At 35.1% G+C, this 15,822-nt stretch overlaps 1 protein-coding gene across 7 annotated transcripts in view; it reads left to right on the plus strand.

Moving 5' to 3' along the window:
- The window catches only part of LOC136028021 (uncharacterized), a 100,459-nt gene that overhangs the window by 8,682 nt on the left and 75,955 nt on the right, over nucleotides 1-15,822 (plus strand). Inside the window, exon 1 of one of the 7 annotated variants that reach the window (XM_065705586.1) lies at nucleotides 15,355-15,478. The exons of the other annotated variants lie outside the window; for them this stretch is intronic. The gene's annotated coding sequence lies outside the window, so the exon portion shown is untranslated. Of the gene's footprint in view, nucleotides 1-15,354; nucleotides 15,479-15,822 lie in introns of those variants that run through there. 7 annotated transcript variants of the gene reach the window in all.

The following is a 15,822-nucleotide window of genomic DNA, read 5'->3' on the forward strand; positions in this document are numbered from 1 at the left end:
AAGTTTTTTATTTTTTCAAAAAAGTGGAGTGGTGATAAATAGTCAAACTTTAGCGCAAAGAGCGAGGCGCTGAGGAGGGGTAGGCCCCTTTCATATACGGAGATATTTATGTTCGTTTTAATGTCGCTCCTTACTTTCCGTAAAAAAATTTGATTTTTTTTTTATTTCATCTTAAAAAGGATCTGCACTTAAGCTAAAAAAACCTTTCTTCAAATGAAAGAATGCTAAGGAGTAGGCTATTTTTGAGGTGGAATCGTGGCCTATGCAAAAAAATTCTAGAAGGAATTCACAACTAGAATTTTTTTTCAAAATTGTCTAATCAACAATTTAAGACAGTATCCCACTTTCTAGGGCTGTAATAAGAGAAAGGTTGAGATGGCTAAGGCATGCTTTGCGGAAGAAGGATGACGGATTACCAAAGATTTCCCCGAAGATTGCCAATAGTTTAGGGCTAAACAAAAAGCAGGTTGTCTGTGGTTGGGGTAGAAAGGTGTCATGCAGAAAGCGTGTGCGTAGGTGTGTCGACCTCATGCGGCTTGGTGTTGTAATGAGTTGTTAGTAGTAGTAGTAGTAGTAGTATTTTGTTCAGCATAGTTGAAAGGCTGAAATTAAGTAGCGGAATTAACTGAAAGTAAGTAGCGACAGTAAAATTTAAAACAAACAGAAATTATTTGGTATATAAAAGGGGTTATCGCCGCCTCAGCACCCCGCACTTTTTGTAAGGTTTTGCACCATTAGCATCAACAGCCACCCCAAGCAATAAAAAAAAATTTCCGAAGGGGTGGCAAGAATAATTTACACATAATACAGGACTAAATGTGCTCGGTTTTGCTATCGAGTTTTGTTGTAGAACAGATATCGACTCTGTAATAAATATTTGAACACTACACAAATCTTTTATTGCTTGAAACATCTTTTTCCTCATGGTATACAAATACAGAAAAACACACCTGAAAATAAATTGGAGCTGAACATTTTGTAGTGTTTTATAGGAAGGCATGCAGATTTGTATTTTTAAACTTACAATTCGTAATTTTTTCCTTCGATTCCTGTCCGAGTACTTACCAAAGAAAAAGGATTACTCACAGGATTAGAAACTGGTTTTAGTGTCAATAAAAAAACAGCAACAATATCTGTTTTAGACGTTTGATGATGCGTTTTGGTGGCATTTCACTTGTGAAAATTACAAAATAACCAATAATGAAGTGACAGAACTGTTAAAGTTTCCAGTTTTTAAGTGTCTGAGATTCATTTGTACAAGCGCCTCCACCACAAAGCAGCTAATGATCGTCGTTTCGAAAATAAAATTTAAATAGCGTATTTCTTAAATTTATTCCAAAATATTAAACTTTTAAAAATCAATATGTTTCATCGATCAAATAATAAATCCGAAAATTAGTGGCCCCCAAGAATAGAGTATTAGTTTCTGGGTATTCGCATTCCGAAAGTTAGTGATGTCCGAGCATAGAACATTGGTGTTCGGGTATTCGTTTTATTGCGAAATAACCATGCCACTGAATAAATTCTATGTCAGAGTTTTAGCTAAACTGCTAGCTATCGGTAAATTTGAAAGCGGCAGTGCCGCATATGGCAAAATTATTTAAATTAATTTAGGGCTACTTGTCCAGAAAATATGGGGACGAAAACGGACCATCGTGGTAAAATTGAAAAATAAAATTTTGCCCAGGATTATTTTCAGATTTATTGGTAGTACAAACTTTAATCTGAGTAAAAGCATTTATAATAATTGGATTAGAGGTTATTAATGAATTCCCACCCTTTAATGGGGGGCTCCCCCTGGGGGAAGTAGCACATTGGGTGCTAGCCATCCACAACAGACAAACCATATAACCGAAACAGGGTCAACACCAGCACAAATAGGATTCTCATCTCCACAAACATCATTCTCACCTCCACACATAGCATACTCACCACCTCACACCCAGGCATTTCCAGTATACTCTGGACAGCCCCATCACCCACCTAAAAATTTTCACTTACAATACCCTCAGTCAACATATCAGGAAACACAAGGGCCCCACACAGTTTACTATGCACCCCTGCCATATACAAGCCATCAAGGTCATTTATATCATACCCCCCAAACCCAGAATTTACAATTTGTACCTTCAGTGAGTGTCCATAATAGATTTTTAGGGTTATCAGTTGGTTATCCTCCCCTCCCCCAAGAGGAAGAGGAGGACATCACAAATGTCGTAAATCCCATGGAGGCTGAAGGGATTAGTGAAGTACTAAAAAGAAATGGTAAGAGAAGTGGATCACCTCTTGAGCAAGAAACCTCTAAAACTGTTAAACCTCCTATAGTGGAAATATTTTTACAGAAATCCAATACAAGGAATAATAGAATAGAGTCAACTACTGATTTTGTAAGCAGTGAATCAGTGGCTAATCTAACAGTGGTTTTCACCTCACAGGTAAAACTTCCATCAGACAGAGCAATCACTCTAGAGCTAAAGAAAATTCTTCAAACAGAAAAGTTTGACTTTTACTCAAACTATGATAGGAATAGGCTAAATGTATATGTCCAATCACAAACTGCATTGGATACTTTAATGAAAATAAAGAAGTTCAACAATGTTGAAGTAGCACCTGAAGAGAAAAGACAGGTTAGCTATGGTGTAATCAAGCAAATAGCACTAGATTACACAAAGGAAGAACTGATAACAGACCTCAGGACAGAAACTAATATTGAGATTAAGGAACTAAAGAGGTTGAAAAGATACAATCGAGAGACCAAAAAATTAGAGGATAGCCTGAGTATTTGTGTTGCATTTGAGAGCAACTCTCTACCTCAGAGCATTTGGCTTTATGGAAGAAGAAGGAATATTGAGAGGTGCAACCATGACTATGGGTGCGGTTCGAGTTTTTTTTTTTGCGAGAAGCTATTCTATGAAAATAAGTGGCAGTAATCCTTTTGCTCCTCTCAAATATCCAGTTATCATTTTGCCCCTTTGTGTTTACGTAGATCTCCTGCAGTTTCGCTCCATCCAGATTCATATTTTTTGCAACATAATCAGCCTTTGCGATTTCAAATTCCTCTGGATTCATATCAGGCTTGTTGCAATTTGGTCCGTAATTTTGATCGCCTTTAGGCAAACTCTGATTCTCTTTCTTTTTGACCAGATATCTCCCACCCATGGTTGCGTAATATCTTTTCTGATTTGATTTTGTCCGTTTCCGAAGATTAGAAGTTTTCACCGTGTATTCTTTTGTTATTTTGCAAGGACTGTAGCCAAATGTTTTTTTCCATGTAGAAGATTGCCATTTCGGGCCCAAGGAGTAGGATAGGCTTGCTCCACTTATCCTAGCATGGTATGACCAACGTTTCGACCGGCTTATTTGTTTTCCGCCGACGAATTTCACTGCAACAGACATATAATTCTCGGCAAGATTGGTCGTTGCATCGTTTCTTAATAAGTCCGCTTTTTTACAAATATTTTCCACGCCAGCTTTTACATCCTCCAAAATAGTTTTTGGAAGGTTATTATAGCGGTTCTCCACAGTTTCTAAGACCCCATTCTTTTTGGCACAGCCAGAATCACACTGTTTATGATTACCAAACACATGCTCTGGGCCTCTTCGTAAGAGTTGTCTTAGATTTTCGGTAGACCCAACATCAGCCGAGTTCTAAAGTAAAAGTATAAGTAAAAGTAACAGCAAGTAGAAGTATAAGGATGAAGTAATAGCACAAGAGAAAAAGTATTAAGCGTTAGTTTCCAGCATCTAAAATGAAGTTCTCAAAATATTTGATATTTTTAAATAAGAGTTTATTATAAATTAAATATATATTTTTTCTATTCTTTACGGTCCCTTCCTTTTGTGTGAATCTCAATTCTCTGTTGCTACATATCTCTGTTCCATGCAATTTGCGTGGTATTTGTGGTATTTGGTCACTATTACGATACCTTTTCGCATTGATTTTTAAATAATCAGTGGATTAATACAAATCAGTGTGTTTTGCTACTTTAAATACAATTTGACTATGCCAACCCAAATTTCACCTTGGAGAGAGAGCCTATAAGGGAGGAAAACTGCCGTACATACACCATTAATAGATTCCTCACTTACCGCCTCCCAAATTGTTTGTCTTCTTGATTCGAAAAAAGGAAATTTTTTCTTGGTTATCTTTATTGATAAGTGGCCTTTTCGGTATTTAAATTGAGAAAACTGAAAGGGACATCTTGAATAGACAGTAATACAACATCAGTTGTATTATAAACCAATGAGGGATACCTAGGGCTGTATATTTAGCTTTTCCCTCGGCTCTACTGAATTTCTCCATCTCTCCTTGCAGGCTGATTGACGAGGTTAGGTTTTTAATCTTCTCTCCTCTCAGTAGACACTGGATGTGGTTCAGATTGTAGAAAGACACAACAATGAGCCTATATCTTACTTTCTATCCAATTTCTTGTGCAGGCAACACCTCCTTTCCATTTATTTTTTAATTCTTTACGGTCTCTTCCTTTTGTATGTATCTCAATTCTTTGTTGCTAGATATCTCTGTTCCATGCCATTTGGGGCATTTGGTCACTATTACGATATTGTTTCGCATTGATTTTTTAAAAATCAGTGGATTTTAAAAAGCGAATTTCCTTCAAATATCACACTTTTTGCAAAAAAAAGTCGTGGTTATGCTTTGACACTGTGTTTTACTTTTTACTTTAAATACAATTTGACTATGCCAACCCAAATTTCACCTTGGAGAGAAGAGGGCCTATAAGGGAGAAAAACTGCCGTACGTACACCATTAATAGATTCCTTACTTACCGCCTCCCAAATTGTTTGTCCTCTTGATTTGAAAAAAAAGAGATTTTTCTTTTGTTATCTTCATTGATAAATGGCTCTTTCGGTATTTAAGTTGAGAAAACTGAAAGGGACATCTTGAATAGACAGTAATACAACATCAGTTTAGTATTAATAGAGTAACGACATCTACAATTGTAGCTTCAAAGTACCAAGGACATCAAGGACTACGTTGTTTTCCCGTTGCCGGGCCTATGTTAGGTCTACCCATGCCTCAAAACCGCAATTTTCCAAGTTCTTTCTTCTGGTTGTTCCAAATTATGAAGTTTTTAGGTCAGTATCCTATTTTCCTCAGTTTTATTGGTGTTAAACCGTGAAGATAAATAGAATAAAAACTTGTTCGTCCACGTTAAACCATGAAAATAAATACGAAAAATTTGTTCGTCCGCGTTGAAACGTGAAAAGAAATAAGAAAAAGAAATAAGAAAAATTTGTTCATCCGCGTTGAAGCGTGTAAATAAATGAAAAAACTCGTTTGTCCGTGTTTAAATGTGAAAATAAATAAGAAAAAATGGTTCATCCGTGTTGAAACGTGAAAGTAAATAATATAAGCTTGATCGTCCGCGTTGAAACGTGAAAATAAATAAGAAAACTTGTTCGTCCGCGTCGAAAAGTGAAAATAAATACAAAAATTTGTTTGTCTGCATTGAAACGTGAAAATAAATAAGAAAAACTTGTTCGTCTGTGTTGAAACGAGAAAATAAATAAGAAAAATTCGTTTCTCCCGCGTTTAAACGTGAAAACAAATAAGAAAAAATTGTTCGTCCACGTTGTAAAGTGGAAATGGAAAACAAAAACTTGTTCGTCGGCGTTGAAACGTGAAAATAAATAAGAAGAATTTGTTTTTCCGCATTGAAACGTGAAAATAAATAAGAAAAACTTGTTTGTCCGCGTTGAAACGCGATAATAAATAAGAAAAAATTGTTCGTCCGCGTTGAAACGTCAAAAAAAAAAATTGTTCTTCCCTTTTGAAACGTCAAAATAAATAAGAAAACCATGTTCGTCCGTGTTGAAACATGAAAATAAATAAGAAAAAATTGTTCTTCCGCGTTTAAACGTCAAAGTTAATCAGACAAACCTTTTCGTCCGCGTTGAAACATGAAAATAACCAAGAAAAATTAGTTCGTCCATGTTTAAACGCGCAAGTAAATAAGAAAAAATTATTCTTCCCTGTTAAAACTTCAAAATAAATAAGAAAAAATTGCTCGTCCACGTTGAAACGTGAAAATAAATAAGAAAAATTTGTTCGTTAGCGTTGAAACGTGAAAATAAATAAGAAGAATTTGTTTTTCCGCATTGAAACGTGAAAATAAACAAGAAAAACTTGTTTGTCCGCGTTGAAACGCGATAATAAATACGAAAAAAACGACTTTATCAAGTAAATTTGTGCAGCTCCCTGACACGCCTACCAATTTTCATCGTCCTAGCTGGTCCAGAAGCACCAAACTCGCCAAAGCACAAAATCCCACCCCTAACTCCCCCATTCGTGAAACTGTTGTGCCTGACAATCGTAACGAAGGTGGCGTATTTTTGTAATATTTTTTAAACTATGCATGCTGTTTTAAGGAATACGGGGGTACCTGCCTCTTATAAAAGTCATTGCTCCTCTGGGAAACAGGGCTGGATTTGAAACTTCGACGCTTCTAGGCCCAAGCGTTTTAGTCGCTCCGTTTTGAGAGATTTTCTGGGAAATCCCCTAAAATTCAGGGATAGTAGAAGCACCGAACAGAACATAACTGATGAGCCAAAAGTAATGAAAGAGAGTTGATACCGAACGCCAGATGCCATTCTTGGGAGACATCTGACAGTTTGTAAGTGGCCATGGGGCTTCTGTGTTATTTTTAAGTCACTTTTTCTGTGAATAGGCGTCGCGGTGGCGGAGTGAACCTGGCATTTTGACGATAAATCATATTGGTCCTTTTTTGTCAAGAGAAAATCACTCAGTGATAATTTATTGCACCCTCTGGCATTGTGTGTCCCTAGGTCCAGACCTAGTGGGAATATTTGTAAATCTGAGCCTGCTGGGAAAGCCTAGAAACTATGTATATGGCAAAGATGAAGCAGAATGCGGTAAATTATCGCTTCTTTGCTGGCAAATTGCAACTTTTTAAAATTTGATTTTTTCGGATGATCAATTAAACAAAAATGAAGAAAAGATTGTTCCTTAAAACCTGATTGTTCCTCTTGAGGAACCAAAAACTTGGTATAAAGCAAAGATCTACAGTAAATCATCCCCCTAGCTGGTTAGCTGCAGCTTCCTAAAATTCAAATTTTTAGGATGATTGATTAAAACAAAAATGAAGAAAAGTGTTTTGGCAAACATTGCTATTATCTACATGAAAAATAGTCTCCTCACCTGGTGAGGCAATATTCGAATTGTATGGTGAGGTCAAAAACGTTCAACCAGAGTTGTTCTTGCTTGTCTCCTGAATTCCAGATACAATCGCCGACCCCTAAATCAAGAGGCACTCAGTAACGTTAAAAAAGGTTCTATGATGTTTTCTCTACCAGCTGGAAAACTTAAAAATTAACTAGCTTAATTTAAAAAATTGCCCTCTTTGGTTCTCTTTGGGGGAGTTTGGGGGATTTCCATTGCTTAGGCGAGTTCGGTGCCTCTGGACGTGCTAGGACGATGAAAATTGGTAGGCGTGTCAGGGACATGCACAAATTGACTTGATAACAGTTTTTTTTTCGATTCGACCATCTGGGGGGGCCGGAGGGAGAGGAAAAATTGAAATAAATGAGGTATTTTTAACTAACGAATGTGTGATCAGATTTTAATGAAATTTGATATTTAGAAGGAGTTCTTGTCTCAGAGCTCTTATTTTAAATCCCGACTGGCATTAAGCCTCTGAATTTTCCTTTTAAATCAATCTATTGATTTTTAGAATTTTGCTAGAGCTTATGCCATATGAGCTCTTGGCTCTTCCGGCCTTGTCACAAGTGCCATATGAGCTCTTAGCTCTTGTTCGTATATTTTTTTTTGCGTCTTTTGTAATGAAGTTGCGCCAGTCTGTTGTTTTGACAGGTTTTAGCTCTTAACTCAGAGGGTGTTGTGACCGATGTCTTTCGGAGGAAATATCGCGTCATTAAATATTTGCCAGGGTTCAAGTTTTTTAGTGATCAATAATTTTTTTTCAAAAAACTATCAGATTAGTGACCCGTAGCGAGATTAACTCGTGTGTGGGTTATACACTCAACAATAAATAAATAACAACACTGTCTCCAGATACCAGAATAAAAAGATCTCCCTTCAACTCTGCACATGGTAACAAAAAACGAAACGCCCAATAAATTCAAAATTAAATAAAAAAACAAGTTTTTTTTAAATGAAAGTAAGGAGCAACATTAAAACTTAAAACGAACAGAAATTGTTCCGTATATGAAAGGGGATTTTCCTCCTCAACGCCTCGCTCTTTACGCTAAAGTTTGACTCTTTCTCTTAACTGTATTTTTAAAACAGTAAGAAACTTTAGCTTAAAGAGCGGGGCGTTGGAAAAAAAAAACAAATAAACACGCATCCGTGATCTGTCTTCTGGCAAAAAATGCGAAATTCCGCATTTTTGTAGATGGGAGCTTGAAACATCTACAATAAGGTTCTCTGATACGCTGAATCTGATGGTGTGATTTTCGTTAAGATTGTATGACTTTTAGGGGTGTTTCTCCCTTTTTACTAAAATGAGGCAAATTTTCTCAGGCTCGTAACTTTTGATGGGTATAACTGATCTTGATGAAACTTATATATTTAAAATCAGCATTATAAATGCGTTTCTTTTGATGTAACTATTGGTGTCAAAATTCCATTTTTTAGAGTTTCGGTTACTATTGAGCTGGGTCGCTCAATCGCAGTTCGTTACCACGAACTGTTTGATAACCAAGTACAAAAATAAATAAAATAAAATGGGAAACCTCCACCCAGAATTCAAGTTAAATTTTTAGTTACTAATTAAATGATTCTTTAAACTAATTTATTATTAACTAGGGATTTATTCAAATCTACAAAACTACGAGATTTATTCCAATAATATACAGTGCTATGCTGTTGGAAAAGCGGGACCTTTCGGATTTTGATAAAGGCTGACGAACTACAGAACTGCCACTGGGGAAATGGTGTCAAGGTTCTCTACTTTTACCAGTTTTCGCAGTGTTTCACAATAGTTCTCTCAAGGCTCGTTTGGTTTAAACTTTTTTTTTTTGGTTAAACTTTAGCTATTTGAATTTTATAAGCCGTGATTTGAATCTTTTTACACCTTTATTGTCAGTGCTTTTTACCAATTTTAAACCATCTTTATTTTACTTGTAAAAATTAATGTCATTTAGTCTCGTTTCAGCAATGAATGTGATTATTATTCTGTAAGTGATTCTGATTTAGAGGTTATTTCAAGAGCCAAACTTCATTACTACATTGCAAAAGACGCCAAGAAAGGGGGTTTTCTACTTTTATCAGTTTTGCAGTCTTTCACAATAGTTCAACAATAGTTCTCTCAAGGCTCGTTTGGTTTAAACTTTTTTTAAAAAACTTTTAAACCTCATTGAATCACAATCACCTACTAACAGAATAATAATAACATTCATTTCTGAAACCAGACTAAACGACATTAGTTTTTACTAGTTAGTTCTCTCAAGGCTCGTTAGGTTCAAACTTTTTTTTTTTTAATTTTTAAACCTCATTGAATCAGAATCACTTACTAACAGAATAATAATCACATTCATTGCTGAAACGAGACTAAACAACATTAGTTTTTACAAGTAAAATAAACATGGCATAAAATTGGTAAAAAGCACTGACAATAAAGGTGTCTACACTGCAAAAGATGCCAAAGGGGGGGGGGGGTTCTACTTTTATCAGTTTTGCAGTCTTTCACAATAGTTCAACAATAGTTCTCTCAAGGCTCGTTTGGTTTAAACTTTTTTTAAAAAACTTTTAAACCTCATTGAATCACAATCACTTACTAACAGAATAATAATAACATTCATTTCTGAAACCAGACTAAACGACATTAGTTTTTACTAGTTAGTTCTCTCAAGGCTCGTTAGGTTCAAACTTTTTTTTTTTTAATTTTTAAACCTCATTGAATCAGAATCACTTACTAACAGAATAATAATCACATTCATTGCTGAAACGAGACTAAACGACATTAGTTTTTACAAGTAAAATAAACATGGCATAAAATTGGTAAAAAGCACTGACAATAATGGTGTCTACACTGCAAAAGATGCCAAAGGGGGGGGGGGGCTTCTACTTTTATCAGTTTTGCAGTCTTTCACAATAGTTCAACAATAGTTCTCTCAAGGCTCGTTTGGTTTAAACTTTTTTTAAAAAACTTTTAAACCTCATTGAATCACAATCACCTACTAACAGAATAATAATAACATTCATTGCTGAAACCAGACTAAACGACATTAGTTTTTACTAGTTAGTTCTCTCAAGGCTCGTTAGGTTCAAACTTTTTTTTTTTTAATTTTTAAACCTCATTGAATCAGAATCACTTACTAACAGAATAATAATCACATTCATTGCTGAAACGAGACTAAACAACATTAGTTTTTACAAGTAAAATAAACATGGCATAAAATTGGTAAAAAGCACTGACAATAAAGGTGTCTACACTGCAAAAGATGCCAAAGGGGGGGGGGGTTCTACTTTTATCAGTTTTGCAGTCTTTCACAATAGTTCAACAATAGTTCTCTCAATTCTCGTTTGGTTTAAACTTTTTTTTTAAACTTTTAAACCTCATTGAATCAGAATCACTTACTAACAGAATAATAATCACATTCATTGCTGAAACGAGACTAAACGACATTAGTTTTTACAAGTAAAATAAACATGGCATAAAATTGGTAAAAAGCACTGACAATAATGGTGTCTACACTGCCAAAGAGGGGGGGAGGGGGTTCTACTTTTATCAGTTTTGCAGTCTTTCACAATAGTTCAACAATAGTTCTCTCAAGGCTCGTTTGGTTTAAACTTTTTTTTAAAAAACCTTTAAACCTCATTGAATCACAATCACTTACTAACAGAATAATAATAACATTCATTGCTGAAACCAGACTAAACGACATTAGTTTTTACAAGTAAAATAAACATGGTATAAAATTGGTAAAAAGCACTGACAATAAAGGTGTCTACACTGCAAAAGACGCCAAAAAAGGGGGGGGTTCCACTTTTATCTGTTTTGCAGTCCTTCACAATAGTTCTCTCAAGGCTCGTTTGGTTTAAACTTTTTTTTTAAAAAACTTTTAAACCTCATTGAATCACAATCACTTACTAACAGAATAATAATCACATTCATTGCTGAAAGGAGACTAAACGATATTAGTTTTTACAAGGAAAATAATTATGGTATAAAATTGGCAAAAACACTGACAATAAAGGTGTTTACATTGCAAAAGACGCCAAAAAAGGAGAGGGTTCTACTTTTATCAGTTTTGCAGTCTTTCACAATAGTTCAACAATATTTCTCTCAAGGCTCGTTTGGTTTAAACTTATTTTTAAAAACGTTTAAACCTCATTGAATCAGAATCACTTACTAACACAATAATAATCACATTCATTGCTGAAACGAGACTAAACGACTATCTTAGTTTTTACAAGTAAAATAAACATGGTATAAAATTGGTAAAAAGAATTAATTATGAATATAATTAATAATTCAATAAATATAATTCATATACAAATAAATAAATATTTGTATATAAATTAGTATAATTAAATAAATATACAGATTCAATAAATATAATTATAAATGTAATAATTTATATAATTAATTATAAATATAATTTTAGCTTATTCCTAATGATGTGCTCTAAGCTGGTGACCACCTCTGGATTAAGGAACATTAAGCATAATATTGAAGCAATTAGAAATAACTTGTAAAAAGCAGTAATGAATAATAAACGTTGAAATAAATAAAGTGAAATAACAAATAATTCTACTAAAAGGTATAACTTGTTTTAATAACAGGATAAATAATAATAAAAAACTAAATTGATCCATAATTTACATAAGAATTGCAATACTTGATAAATATAAAACGAAATAAAAATATGCAAGATACTATTTCGTCATGAAAATGCACCTACTTTGCTGTCCATTATCAAAAGACCCTTTTTTTTTACCTAAATTTTCAAACAGTAAGCGTTTTCTCAAAGACCTAATAATACAATACACACCAGATAAGACTAATTTAGGTTTTTAAAATTATTTTAGAGTATTTTAGGTTTTTGATTTGACTCTAGGTTTTCAAGCAGTAAGCATTTTCGCAAAGACCTAAGAATACAATGCACACCAGATAAAACTATTTTAGATTTTTATAACTATTTCAGACTATTTTAGATTGTTGATTTTACTCCAGGTTTTATTAATTTTTTTATTTATTTCTATTTTTTTATTAATACTATTTTAAGTTTTTGATTTTAGAACATTTTTGTTTTTTAATTTTACTATAGGTTTTTATTAATTTTTCATTAATTTAATTTTATTTGGTTCTCTGTTGTATTCTGTATCAGGTTTTCTGGTTTCTAAGAGCAAGGCAATAACGGACATTACAAACTTCATCGATAAAGCTTCAGTATGACAGCGGGTGATTTTGGAGAGTAAGAATTGTTTTAAGAGGTAATTTATTCAGAAGAGCCTGTCTGGAAAGAAAATACCAAGACACTATAATCGACAATATTTCGTTAATCAACTTCATTTTAAAATGGAGCTCTGTCGTGTCGGCTCTAAAATCATATCGGATCGGTTTTCTTGACTTAATAGCTCCCACCTCATTCTTACTTTGCTCAGTAATTCCTTGACCTTATTTCACTATTTGCACATAATGTCATCTTTCCAACTTTAAAAATGGCAAAGGCTAATCTTTGTCTTCTTATGCTAAACTCTTTCCAATTATATACATTGCATTTTGACTCATTCTAGGACGTTGAATCGGATGTTTCATCAGAGAAGAATTCTGAATTTATGCCAAGGACTAACACACAGCAGTCCCCGCCTGGGCCCATCTACCCAATCAAAAGACGAGCAGCGTTTTTGCAAAAATATGGACCTCACTCCTCCAACAACAGTCCACCATCTGATGACATCGAGGAGGAGACTTTTTGTTTGTTAAAATCTGTGGATGGAAAGGGTGTTAAAAGTAAGAAAGTGCGTATTCGAGCCTCTAATGGAAGTATAGCCACTTCGAATGTAAAACAGGCTGTGACTCAACTGTCGCAAGGGTCTGTTAAAAGTGATTGTTTGAAAAAAGGCTCTGAAAACGTCACAGCTTCAAAGAACCGTAAACAATCGAAAGATTTTGGTAAATGTAAAGAATTTCCCATATTTTCAACCGAAGATAGAAGCTGTAACAGCATGATTTCTAAACAGAAAGGAAAAGATAAATCAAGGGACTCCTTTGAAGCCAAAGAAAATAGTGACGAAGCTGTGAAAACACCTTCTGGATTATGGGAAGTTGATGAAAATAAAGGTTCAGTATTAGAAAACCGTGATGCAGAGGATAATGACATAAAAAAAAGACATGTGAGGAAAGAGTGTAGCTCAAATGAAGTTACTGTTTCTGTCAACAGTGAGACGGGGGCTGTTTCGCAATCACAAAAGGATAAGAGAGTCACTTCTGTGCTGAAACTGAAGGATGACTCGACTTCTGTCAAGGGCCGTGAACATAATGACGTACTCTCGCTGTTAGATGAAACAATACTTTCTGACAGTTCTGGGAAACGTATTACTAGGTCACGCCTTCGCGCAACCTGCGCACCTGTTGCAGCTTTGAAGCCTTCTTCCCTTTCATTATCAACTTCTGCATCACTGTTTCCAAATGAAACGTCTAACCAATCTGCAGACTCAATTAGTGTGTTGTCTGAAGCTCCAACTCAAATTTTCACTAGTGTTAACCCTCGTAAAGTAAATAACAAGGGGGGCCTTACGAATATGTCAGAATGTGCTAAGAACGGGACTGTACGAACCGCAATTAGCACACCAAACAGAGTAGTTCCCCCAAAACCACAAGAACTTAGTGATTTATTTTCACCAATTCAGTCTAGTAGTAAGAACCTCGGTGCTGCTATCCAAAGTAATTCTGTGAAAGTGAATGATGAAACAAATTCGAATCAATTGTTTACTCCCCAAAATTTTGAGAATTGCGTGCGACAAGCAGTAACATTGATACTGTCCACGTTTATCCCAAATTTAGCTGCGTCTCAGGGACAACCAAACACAGAGCAGAGACCAGCTTCCAATGCAGAAAGTTTAAACGCTCAGCAACAACAAATATTATCATCAAATTTAGCTTGGTCGAATGTTCTACTCCAAACTCCGTTTTTTACTCCTGGTAGTATATCAAATTTATTGAGTGGAAGTGGCCCAGTCCATCAGCCAACTCCTAGTTTGCCCACCACACTATTGCCTTCAATCGTCACCCAGGGTGAAACGAATAAAAAAGAAGAACCGATTTCTTCATCTCCTAAGCAGATTAAAGAGGCGGAAGAAAGTCCAGAAAAAAATGGAACACCTGCTTACACTCAATCTTTAGCAAAAAAGAAGAAGCTTAGCCATAGCCCATTGCCTGTCATTACTAAGAAGCGTAATCACGCTAAAGACAAAGGTGGTTCAAGTCTAATACATAATAAAGGAAGCCTACAAAAACTTAGGGAAGAAAAAAAGCCTCAAACACATGCAGCACATCGTTTACGACCTGCTGCTGTGAAGAAGCAGACACCCGAAATTGGAAGGTCACCAGTGCTTAATCGAAAGCAAGTGAAGCTTTTTGATCCGGAAAACTCCTTGGCTGACCTATTGAAAACACGTTCTAACTCTCTTCTAAAGAAAAAAAGAATTGTTAGTGCATCTCCTACTTATGTTTCAGGTTCTAAGAAAAAGAATTTAAATATAACTTCCCCACAACTATATGAAAATAACATCAAAGAGCATGGACAAAAACATACCCGCAATCAGGATCTATCTAGTGATGTTGATGCGTCAGAGCTCATGAAAAATACTGATAAAGAAAAAAGTTTGAGTGCAGTCAGAGACAAACCTACAGATCAAAGCATTTTAGATACTATAAATCGATTTAAACAGCCCCTGGATGTAGTAAAATACGATGGTGTCCCTCACAATCAAAGTTTAGCTAAAACTGCTACTGAAAAAAAGCCTTTTTCACCAACTGTTACTGCTAAGGAAAACCTACAACGTCAAAAAGTCTCCTGTGTAAATCGACAAGATGACTTAGAAAGTCCTATTTTGTCCTATAATGCATCTGATGATAACAGTGCGACTCTGAGATCTAGAGGGTCAGCAATAGTAAGGAAGAAAGCGGGTGAAAATCCTCAGTTTCGAACCCCCACTTTAAAAAAAAAGTCACTTTCACTAAAAGTGTCGAGCGAAGCTTTCCGATCAAGAGAGTACAGACGAAAGCAAAAGGAGTACTTTCTGCAGTTGAAGAACGAATTTGAAAAACTGGGAGAAGAAATTCCACCCTATAAGGCTAAAGGGACTAAAACCCTTGAAGATGATGAAATAACGTGTTTGGGGGGTGCACTTGCAGCTAAGAGATACCGGGAAAGAAAGAGAAAATATATTAAGCAACTTGAATCAATTTTAATGCAAAAAAGAGGATTCATCTTAAAGGAACATTAACTATATTGGATAAACTTTTAAGTAATATACATTGAATTCCTTCTAATGACAGTTTTGTTACATTTAAGTGTTTTTGTTACTTTCATTATATCTCAAACAGGGAAGTGGGTGAACCCCTTAACTTGGTTGCAGTTTACTTTTGGATGAATTTTTCAAGCAGCAAAAGCTGCTTGAGTGTTTTCCCCTATTTTCTAAAATGAGGCAAATTTTCTCAGGCTTGTAACTTTTGTAAAATGAGTGGAAAACAAAATTCCACTCAGTTTTGATCGCTAATGAATCACTTTCGGACGAACCTGACTAGCGACATCCAGTCACCATGCACTCAACTCTCTCAAACAGACAAGAAAATTGCTGAACTTGAGATT

This window comes from Artemia franciscana, chromosome 6 (genome assembly GCF_032884065.1).
Source record: "Artemia franciscana chromosome 6, ASM3288406v1, whole genome shotgun sequence".
In the NCBI taxonomy this organism is placed as follows: domain Eukaryota; kingdom Metazoa; phylum Arthropoda; class Branchiopoda; order Anostraca; family Artemiidae; genus Artemia; species Artemia franciscana.